The following is a 10403-nucleotide window of genomic DNA, read 5'->3' as shown; positions in this document are numbered from 1 at the left end:
AATTCGCTGATCAGAAAATGCCTATGTTCTATGTCTTAACAATGCTTCTACCTCATGTGGGCACATAATTGTCAATGGGCATCCCAATACTAGATCAACAGTTTTTGTCACTAGTAAAGCTGTAGCAGCTACTCCTCTAAGACATGGTGGTGCTCCTGATGCTACTGGGTCCAGTTGGGCAGAATAATAGGCAATTGGGCACTGAGAAGGTCCCAAAGTCTGAGTTAAAACACCTGAAGCTACTCCTCTTTGCTCATGTACATGCAAAGTAAATGGCTTGTTGTAATCTGGGATGCCTAGAGCGGGGGCAGACAGGATAGCCTTTTTTAGATCTGATAGAGCTGACAGGTGTTCTGGTTCTAATTTGAAGGGTTCGGGGACCGAATCCCTTTTTAGTGCTATAAGGGGTTTAGTAATTTCCCCATAGCAAGGAATCCATTGTCTACAAAACCCTGTTGCTCCCAAAATTGCTCTTAACTGTTTCTTAGTGGTAGGAGCACTTAAATTTTGAATATTCTCAATTCGTTTGGGAGAAATCAAGCGGGCACCTGCAGACAGGATGAACCCCAAATATTCTACTTTAGGGAGACACCACTGAATCTTATCCTTCGAGATCTTATGACCTCTTTTGTGCAATTCCAAAAGAAGGTGCTTGCTATCTTCCTGACATGTTTCTGCATCTGTTGAGGCCAAGAGTAGGTCATCTATGTACTTGATTAATTTGCTGTTTTTAAATTTTATATTATCTGTATCTTTACTCAAAATTTGCTCAAATAAGCTCGGGCTGTTTATGAAACCTTGTGGCAGACGACTCCAGCAGTATTGATGGCCCTGCCAGGTGAAAGCAAAGATATGCCTTGAGTTCTCATGTATGGGTATTGAAAGAAGGCTGAGCAGAAGTCTACTACTGTAAAGTATGTAGCTGTGCTAGCAATAGAAGAAATAATAGTATTGATATTGGAAACTACGGAGTGTCTTTTTATAACGCGATTGTTCACAGCCCTCAAATCCTGCACGAATCTATAGAGGTGTTTGCCATTGGGCCCTCTTTTTGGTTTTTTAATGGGCAGGATGGGCGTATTGTATTCAGATTTACAAGGGATTATTATTCCCTGTGCAATTAATGAGTTAATTACTGGGGTAATTCCCTCAATTGCCTCTGTTGAGAGGGGATACTGAGGAATGGAAGGAGGTGGGCTAGATTTAGTTTTTATCTGCACAGGAACAGCAGACTTAAGTAAGCCTACATCAGAAGAAGATGTGGCCCAAAGAGACTCCAGTATATCTTCAGGTATTGCAAAGGTGGGATGCTTTTTTTCTCCTGACTCTCTGAGAGAATTACAGGGAGTAAATTTAAAGATTCCTCTGGTACTTCCAATGATAAGGAACCATCTGTGGAGCAGGTTATTGTGGCTCTGAGTTTTCATAGAAGGTCCCTCCCCAGCAAATTTAAAGGGAAGTCAGGCATCAAAAGGAAGGAATGTTGTACCTCTAGGGGTCCTACAGACACCATTCTAGGAGGAAGTCTTTTAACTCTTTGGGTTATTCCTGATACTCCCATTACATTCTCTGAGCCAACAGAATAACATTGTAAATCAGGTGTTCTCTTTAATACAGACCAGGAAGCTCCAGTGTCTAATAGACAATCATAATAGGTGTTACCCACCTTTAAAGTAACATGGGGTTCATTAGTATGGGGGGGTAGTGGATAGGGACAACGGGTAGTAGGACATCAGGGTCCGGAAAATCAAAGGTTGTATCCTCTGATTCCTGTGTCCCAGCCCCCCACCCCCCGGACACCTTCATTGTGTTTGGGAAGTTCCTTGAGCACCCCCCTGAAAAGCACCCCCCTGAAGGTCACCTCCCTGAGGGGCATTCACACCTCGAGTATTTTTTGGATGGGCACTATTTTTTATTTTGTTGTGGAGTTATTTCATTTGAGCTATCATTTTCCCAATATCCATTCCTATAGTCATCATTCCTAAAGTTGTGGTTTTCATTGTCATAATTATATTTATTTCTATAATTATCACTTCTGTAGTTGTTATTAAACTGAGTATTCCTTCCTATAATCTTGAGAAAAGCTCTACACTGCACCGTATTGTGGCCCTTCTTCCCACAGAAGTGGCAGGTAATGGATTGATAATTAGATTTCTGGAGAGGGGCAATTGTCGTTGGTTCATTATCATGCCCACTTTCTAATTTAGTTATCCTATCTATTACACATCTCATTTTTTTCTTCATTTCCTCCATGTCATCATTATTTTCTTCTTCCTTTTCTTTGTTTCCCTTTAAAACATATATAGCTGTTTTTTGCAATTCTTCAAGGTCCATCTCTGACCATCTTGGACATTGTGTTCTAAAATAATTCTTAATTGCTTTGCAAGAGTTATTGACAAAGATCCTTCTAGCTTCTCTTAAGCTAGTTTCTTTAGTTAGGTCCCAATCCAGGTATCTGTCCCCAAACTCGATTATTCTATCCATGAATCTGGAGGGTGTTTCTTCCTCCTTTTGCTTAATTTTTTCAAGTTCCATCCATTTATCTGTATTGTCTGCACATTCCTTCATTGCCGTAAGGATGGCCTCTCTACAATGGTATATTTGTAGATAATCCTCAGGATTGTTATAGTCCCATTTGGGATCCTGAGATGGCCAATGTGCTGCATTATGCCCCCCGGGTTTTGTTGACATGAGCAATTATTTTATTTTTTTTCATGTCCAGTTAAAAAAGCCTGTAGCAAGTTCTCAACGTCCTTGTAAGACGGATTATACTGAAAAAATATGTCTCCCATCTTTTTTGATACTAGAATGGGATCTAGTTCATATGTGGGGATATTTCATGTAAATTCATTTATTTCTTGGGGAGTAAACAGTATCCTATGTCTTAAAGTCACCACATCCCCATTCCTTCCTATTTCAGGTACTTCTCTTAGAGGAAACAGGCTTCTAGTTGAATTTTGTACCTGTGGGTCAGTTTGACAAGGACAGGTTTCTCTAGGAGGATGAGATCTCCTTTGCGTTGGAATTTGGTTTTCTGTAGGAGAAGGAACATGAGAAACTGGGATTGCAGGGGAAGGGTTTTGGGGATTAAATTCAGTCAAGATTTGCACTATACGAGAGAAGCAGTCTGTTAACTGAGCTATAGGGAAGGTTTTTTCCATCTCTATTTCAGGGAAGGAGATTTCCTCATTCAAAGATTCAGAAACAGGTCTGTTTCTGGTAGAGTGGGTGTTTGCCAATTGATCCTATAAGAAACATTATATATCTTCTAATTGGGCTTGCATTTTATCCTCAATTTTTTTCATTTTAGCATCTCTAAATACAGTATTGAGGAGTACAAAAATGACAGTACATATTAATATAAAAATTTGGAGGTATCCTGCATTCCTCAATGCCCCTAATTCTTCAGCTGCCATATAAATGTCAAAAAATGTAGTACTCATTTATATATATATATATATATATATATATATAAATGAGTACTACATTTTTTGACATTTATATATATATATAGTAATTATTTCTCTAACAGTCTTCACAAAACACGTGGGGAGAAGGGCAAAGCAAAAAACTTTCCACAGGTTTTTTTTTTTCTAATCTAGGAAGTTGTTCCTTAAGGGAAAGGATATTTAGAAACAGCTCTCTCAGCCAGGACTTTAGGGTCTTGTTGCTGAGGTTAAAAACAGCTGTTTTCTATCTAACTATCAGAGTCACACAGCTGGGAAGTATCTGAGGTCCAATTTGAACCTAGGAACTTCTGGCTCTAGGCCTGGCTCTCAATCCACTGAGCCACCCAGCTTCCCCTTAAGATTAAAGGGAAGAAAAAGAAAATCTGCTGATTCCAATTTAACTTAAGGAGAAAAGAGAAGAGAGAAGTTTTTTATACTCACTTGTTCTAGCAGCTGTGTCTTTAAGCCAAGTTTGCTGTTAAAAGGGACTAAGTGGTGAGAAGGTAGAGTAAAAAGGCAAGAAAATTCAGAAGTTTATTGAGAGAATTCTTTAGACTCCCATGTGGTCAGCCACAATGTGATATAGAAATCACATTAAAGGACTTATATATATTAATTTAAGGTCGCCAAGGAATTCAGCTATGTAATTCCTAAATGAAAACTCAAGTCAGCAGTCAACCTTTTATGGAGTTTTTAATTATTAACAGGAGGAAGAAAGGTGAGAGAGAGAGAGAGAGAGAGAGAGAGAGAGAGAGAGAGAGAGAGAGAGAGAGAGAGAGAGAGAAAGAGAGAGAGAGAGAGAGAGAGAGAGAGAGAGAGACAGAGAGAGAGAGAGAGAGAGAGAGAGAGAGAAAGAGAAAGGGGAGAGAAGGGAATAGGGCTTAAATACCCCCTCTGCTTAGGCTGGGCCAAAGGCCCAGGGCCTTAGATTAGATAGCCGAGGCAAAGAAAAGAGATCAGTCCCTATCACTCACGTGACCAAAATGGAGAAACAGTCTCAGGGCTTCCACCTCAACCAGCCTCCAACAATCTCCTTTCCTCTACCCAGGAAGTCCCAGACGACTCCTCAGATGACCTCTACCTCACTTCCTGTGTCTCACCTGTGCCAATGGTGGCTCTAACTTCACCCAGGACTGTCCAGAGGTCTTTCCCCTTTGCACATGTCTGTTGAAGGCCACATTCTCAAATAATTAAATCTTGAGCTTTGCTGCAGCCCCTCCTAAATCCTGTTACCTTGAGTAGGGTGGAGATTGTAGTTTCCTAGACCTGTTTCTGTCATTCCAAGTATCTCTATTGTTATTGATCAGGAAATAGCCAAATCCCATCCTCTAAAGAATGGTTTGAACAGCGTTGAGTAGTTTTGAAATTCAAACTAGGGCTTCCATTTACTCATTTCCTATTAGGTACTTCTCTTATATACCTCATCTATACACACAGATAGTCATGCCCTGGATCTTGGTGTCACCTAAAAGTTATCTATCTTGTCATCATCTACTTTTATATTCATGAACTCTGAAATTCCCTTATAGGATCATAATGTCTTATTCCATCATTACCTCTGCTTTACAACCATTAATTCTGTTCTTTGTCCTCACCATTATCTAAAAGACTTCAATTCTTTCATAACCCACAATCTCTGTAATACCTACATGACCCTCCTTTCCCCATTTTGATATCTGGTGAACCCATTCAACTTTTTATCATCCTTTTCTCTCAAGAGTCTGTCAGCGTTTGCTCCGAGGGCTCCTGATAGGATTAACTTCAGCTGGGTTGGACTGAGTATGCCCTGACACAGGAACCTTCCATGAGACTCAGATGGAAGGATCCAGCCAGGGGACTATAGGATCACCCCATCTCTCTCTGTTTCTCTGCTGTCTATGTTGGGTGCCCCCGCAACTGAGTCAGGTTGTTTTCAGGATGCAGCCTTCAGAATAGCCTGCCCTGAGGTCCTTTTGCTGGCTCTGTGGTTCCCCCTGCTGCCTCAGACTCAGCACTCTGGGTTGAGGGGAATGAATCCCGGGACCTTCCTTCTGCCTACCCCTTAGATCCAAGTGATCTAGGGTTCTGGCTTTGGGGGGCCATAGCTTTTGATCCGGGTCCAGGAGGAGTGGTCCTGGGGTCTATCCTGTTGTTCATTTTGAATTTTGGTGCCCTAGGAGCATACAGTTTGAGATCGGTAAGGAAGGGTTTTCGGAGATCTGAACTTTAGCTCTGTCTAAGCTGACATCTTGACTGGAAGTCTCCTCCATTATGTTCTTTATGACTTGTTTGATATTAAATTCCTCCCTTATCCATAAGTCTGACAATCTAAACTTTTTGTGTTCCCCTAATTTGTTTATAGTGTCACCCTTTATTTCTAGAGAAAGTATCCATTTTGATTTCATCTTGGTGTATGGTGTGAGATGTTGGCCTATGTGTAGTTTCTGTCATAGTGTTTTCCAGCTTTCCTGGTAGTTTTTGTCAAATAATGAGGTTCTTCCTTCCAAAGCTTTGATCTTTGGGTTTTTCTAACACTAGGTTACTATATTTTTTAACTACTATATGTATTGATTATCTAACCTATTCCATTCATTTATTACTCTATTTATTAGCCAGCACTATATTGTTTTGATGAAATACTACTTTATAGTACAATTTGAGATCTGGTATAGCTCGGCCTCTTTCCTTCATATTTAAAAAAATTGATTCCCTTGATATTCTTGACTTTTTTGTTCCTCCAGATGAATTATGATATTTTTTTCTCCACCTCTAGAAAAAATATATATTGGGTAGTCTGATTGGTATGATTTTGAATAAGAAAATTAATTTAGGAAAGATTGTCATTTTTGTTATATTGATGTAGTCTACCCATGAGCAATTACATTTTTTTCCAATTCTTTAGGCCTGACTATTTGTGTACAAAGTGTTTTGTAATTGTGTTCATATAGTTGCTGGGTTTATTTTGGCAAGTATACCACCAGGCATTTTATGTTGTCTAGTTATTTTGAATGAAAATTTCTTTTTTGTCTTTTGATATTAAATTTTGTTGCTGACAAATAGAAATGCTGATTATTTATGTGGGTTTATTTTATGTCTTTGCTAAAAAACTTTGCTAAAATTTTTAATTATTTCTATTAGCTTTTGAGTTGATTCTCTGGGGTTCTCTTTTTTCCCATCACATCATATGCAAGGAGTGATAGATAACTTTTCTTTCTCATTGCCTATTCTAATTCCTTCCATTTCGTTTTCTTCTGTTTTTGTGATAGTTAGCATTTTCTAGTACAATATTCAATAGTATTGGTGATAATGGGCATCCTTGTTTCACTCAATTTAATTGGGAAATATTGTAGTTTATTCCCATATGCAGAAAATGCTTGTTAATAGATTTAGATGGCATTATCACTTCAAGGAAAGTTCTATTTATTCCAATGTTCTCTAATGTTTTATAAGGAATGGATTTTGTATTATGTCAAAGGCTTTTTCTGCATCTATTGTGATAATCATATGGTATCTGTTGGTTTTGTTATTGATATAGTCAATGATGTCAATAGTTTTCTTAATAGTGAATTTAATATGGAACTATCCCTGAGTTCTTGGTATAAAATGCACTTGGTTCTGGTGCATGATTCTTGTTATATAATTTTGTAATCTCCTTGCTAGTATTTTATTTAAAATGTTTACATCAATGCTCATTAGGGAGATTGCTCTATAATTTTCTTTCTCTGTTTTCTTTCTCTCTGGTTTAGGTGTCAATACCGTATTTGTGTCATAAGAAGAATTTGGAAAGATTACTTTTCTTTTTTTCTAAATAGTTTTTGTGGTATTGGAGTTCATTGTTCTTTGCTAGAATTCCCTTGTGAATGCATTTGGTTCTAGACCCTTTATCTCACAGAATTATTTGATGGTTTTTAAAATTTCTTTTGCTATGATTAGGTTGTTTATCTATTCTGTTTCCTCTTTTGTTGATGTGGCTTGATCCTATTCTAATCCCTACCTGTGTGTCTCATTTTCTTTCTCTTAAAGGAAATAATTTGCTGAGTTAACTGTGATTCTCTGGTTTTTAGAGGAACAATTATAACCACTTCTTTCTGGTTTTAATAGTCAACAGAAGCAATTCCATTCAGTGCATATGCTATGTATGAGTATCACTTCATTATATTCTGAATTCAAATCTAGCATTAGATTTTTATTACTTTTTATTACCTTTTTTACCCTAGACAAATCTCTTAACTGTTATCTGCCACAATTTCCTGAAGAAAATTAAATTTAATCCTGCATTAATTAATTATTAATATTAATTTGCAGTGTTCAATTCTGCATTTAAAATGTCCACCTTTCAGTTTAGCACAAATAGAAAAATTGGTCTCAGAAGCCAGCTAAGGAATGTGATCATATTCCAACTCTTCCCAAGCCCTAGGCTTGTCATCTCTGTTTAATCCATGAGCACAGAAGCCAGCCTGCACTTATCTAAACATTCAATATGTGGTCTTTGTGATCTTGATTTCTGATCAAAGTTGGAGGTGGAAAATTAGTGTGGAAAGGAAAACAAAAGCAAGTTCCAGACTTTCTATCACTCAGGTGGAACAAACAGCAGTTGGAATGTTAGAGAGAAGATATTGACAAGAATGACAGTTGGTGGGGGGAGGGGATCTTGGAGAGTGACAGTTGATCTCCTGAAGCTCTCTCTTTCATGGCCCTCAGACTGGAAGGAGAGCTCTCTCCTTGTCTCAGGATAGAAGTTCCTCTATTCCTGGATATTTCCCAACTGTGTGCTTTACCTGGATTCCTATGATCATGTCATCAAACAAAAGGATTTAAGGGGAGTGGTTTGAACTGTAAGGCTGGTCTTTAGGGACATCAGTCCAAAGAGACAGGCCCAAACAGCTTTGAAGGTCAGAACCTTTTATTCCTCTTGCTGTCTATTGCTAAAGACTTTGAACTTAAGAAAGCTAGCATAGATATAGCATAGACAGAAATAAAAGAAACCCTCCACCAGCCTACAAGGCCTAGCCTCAGCTTGAAAGGTAAGAGAGACTCAAACCCCATATGGGGAAAAGTATAGGGAAATCTCATTCCCTCTACCCTGATACCTTCCAATCCAAACTTGTTATTAAAATTCATCTTTATTTAAATAAACTGCAGTCAGATAAGAGGACTATCATTTCAGGGGGACATAGAGGGAGCAGAACCCAAAGACAGTCATTTCAACCATATATGATCCTTATCAGGCCCCTGCTGGGTGACCTTAGTCAGGGGGGAGGATTGTCCCACAGGGGGGTCCGTGCTTACCTGTCCTGGAGTATTTTCAACATCAATCAATAGAGAAGATGTCCCCTCAGGCTATCATAGATGACCTGTTTCTTGGGTACCTCTCTCCTTTTACCTCACTGGCAGCCATATTCCCTCTCACCCTCCAACTCCTCTGTTCTCTGTTACAAAACTTTCCTTACTCCCTGAACCTCTTCAATCCTCTGAAATTCCTTTAAGTGATTATATTATTCAAGGCAAACCTTATTAGGGTGGTTTTCCTATCCCTAACTGGGTCACACTTTATTTCTGTAACTGTACAACATTCTCCCCAATGTCATATCCTTGATACAATCATATTCTACACCTCTACTGCTCTTCTCTTCCCCTTACACATACATAATTTCTTAAATTTTATTTCACATCTTTTAATCCCTTCTTCACTATTCTGCCCACAAACTTTAGGGATTATTCTGATCATGACTAATCCTTTTTTGAATCTATCCTTTATTTTATATTCTCTATCATTTAAAGGGTTCAGATGAAAGGGAAGTTCACGTGACACCATTCCTCTCATCTCATCCTTATTTGTATAGGCTTCTAGAGTATACTCTGATTTTTTAAAATAATAAGTGCATGAACCCTGCTTTCAATTTCTTCTCTAATAAGTTATTATATTATATTTGTATTATTGATATAGTATATCAAAAGAGTTTGAGATAATCAAATCATAACAAAACTACTTTCAGGTCTTCTGTCATTTGAATTATAAGACTCTTGATGACATTAAAATTCTGAGAGGATACTATATCACTCCACCTACCCCGTTAAAATAGAAATGTTTCACCCTTATAAAGCCTTTCCAATTACTTCCTTGCATTTACTTTTTGATGTTTCTATTGACACCATTTGTATTTCAGAGTTTCTAATGAATTCTAGCCTTTTTATCAGGAGATGTTGGGAGTCTGTTCTCTATTTTATTATTTCCTACATTTGCACTATGCTTGAGCACTTCCAGCTTTGAAACCATTAGCTATGTATTGTGCACCTCAGCATGGGTAGAAAACATGGCTGTCTCCTGGGGAAGATGGGAAATGCCAACCAAACTCCTGTTTGTTTTGATAATCCTTCAAATGTCACCATTAATAATAAAGGTGCCAAATCAATGTTGATTAAAACTACTGGAAATGAGAAAACTAGAATGACTGTGATGCTTGCCGTCACAGTTGATGGCTGAAAATTGACTCCATATGTAATTTTAAGGCATAAAACATGACCTAAGGAAAAGTTACCATTAGGAGTGATCTTTCATGGGCAAAAAAAAATGGATGGATGAATGAAGAACTTGTGTTAGATTGGTTGAATGTAGTCTGGGGTAGGTGTCTGGGTACATCACTGCAACAGAGAGGAGTGCTTGTACTTGGCATGTTCAAGGCTCACCTGACTGAAAATGTGAAGAAGAAAATTGCTGAAATGCACACAGACCTAGTGTTATTCCGGGAGGAATGACATCGCAATGATAAGTGTTGGATGTAGTAATTAATAAGTCATTCAAAGAGCATTTGAGGATAGAATACAATGAGTGAATATTGCTGGAAACCATGAATTTACTCTAATCAGAAAAATAAACTATTGGTATTAGGGAAGTGGGTCAAAATCTCTTGAGAAGTCTCCACTGAGTCTATTGTGCTTGGATTTAAAAAATGTTGTATATATACAGTATGGATG

Source organism: Monodelphis domestica, chromosome 2, assembly GCF_027887165.1.
Source record: "Monodelphis domestica isolate mMonDom1 chromosome 2, mMonDom1.pri, whole genome shotgun sequence".
NCBI lineage: Eukaryota > Metazoa > Chordata > Mammalia > Didelphimorphia > Didelphidae > Monodelphis > Monodelphis domestica.
Note: the sequence above shows the minus strand (reverse complement) of the source record.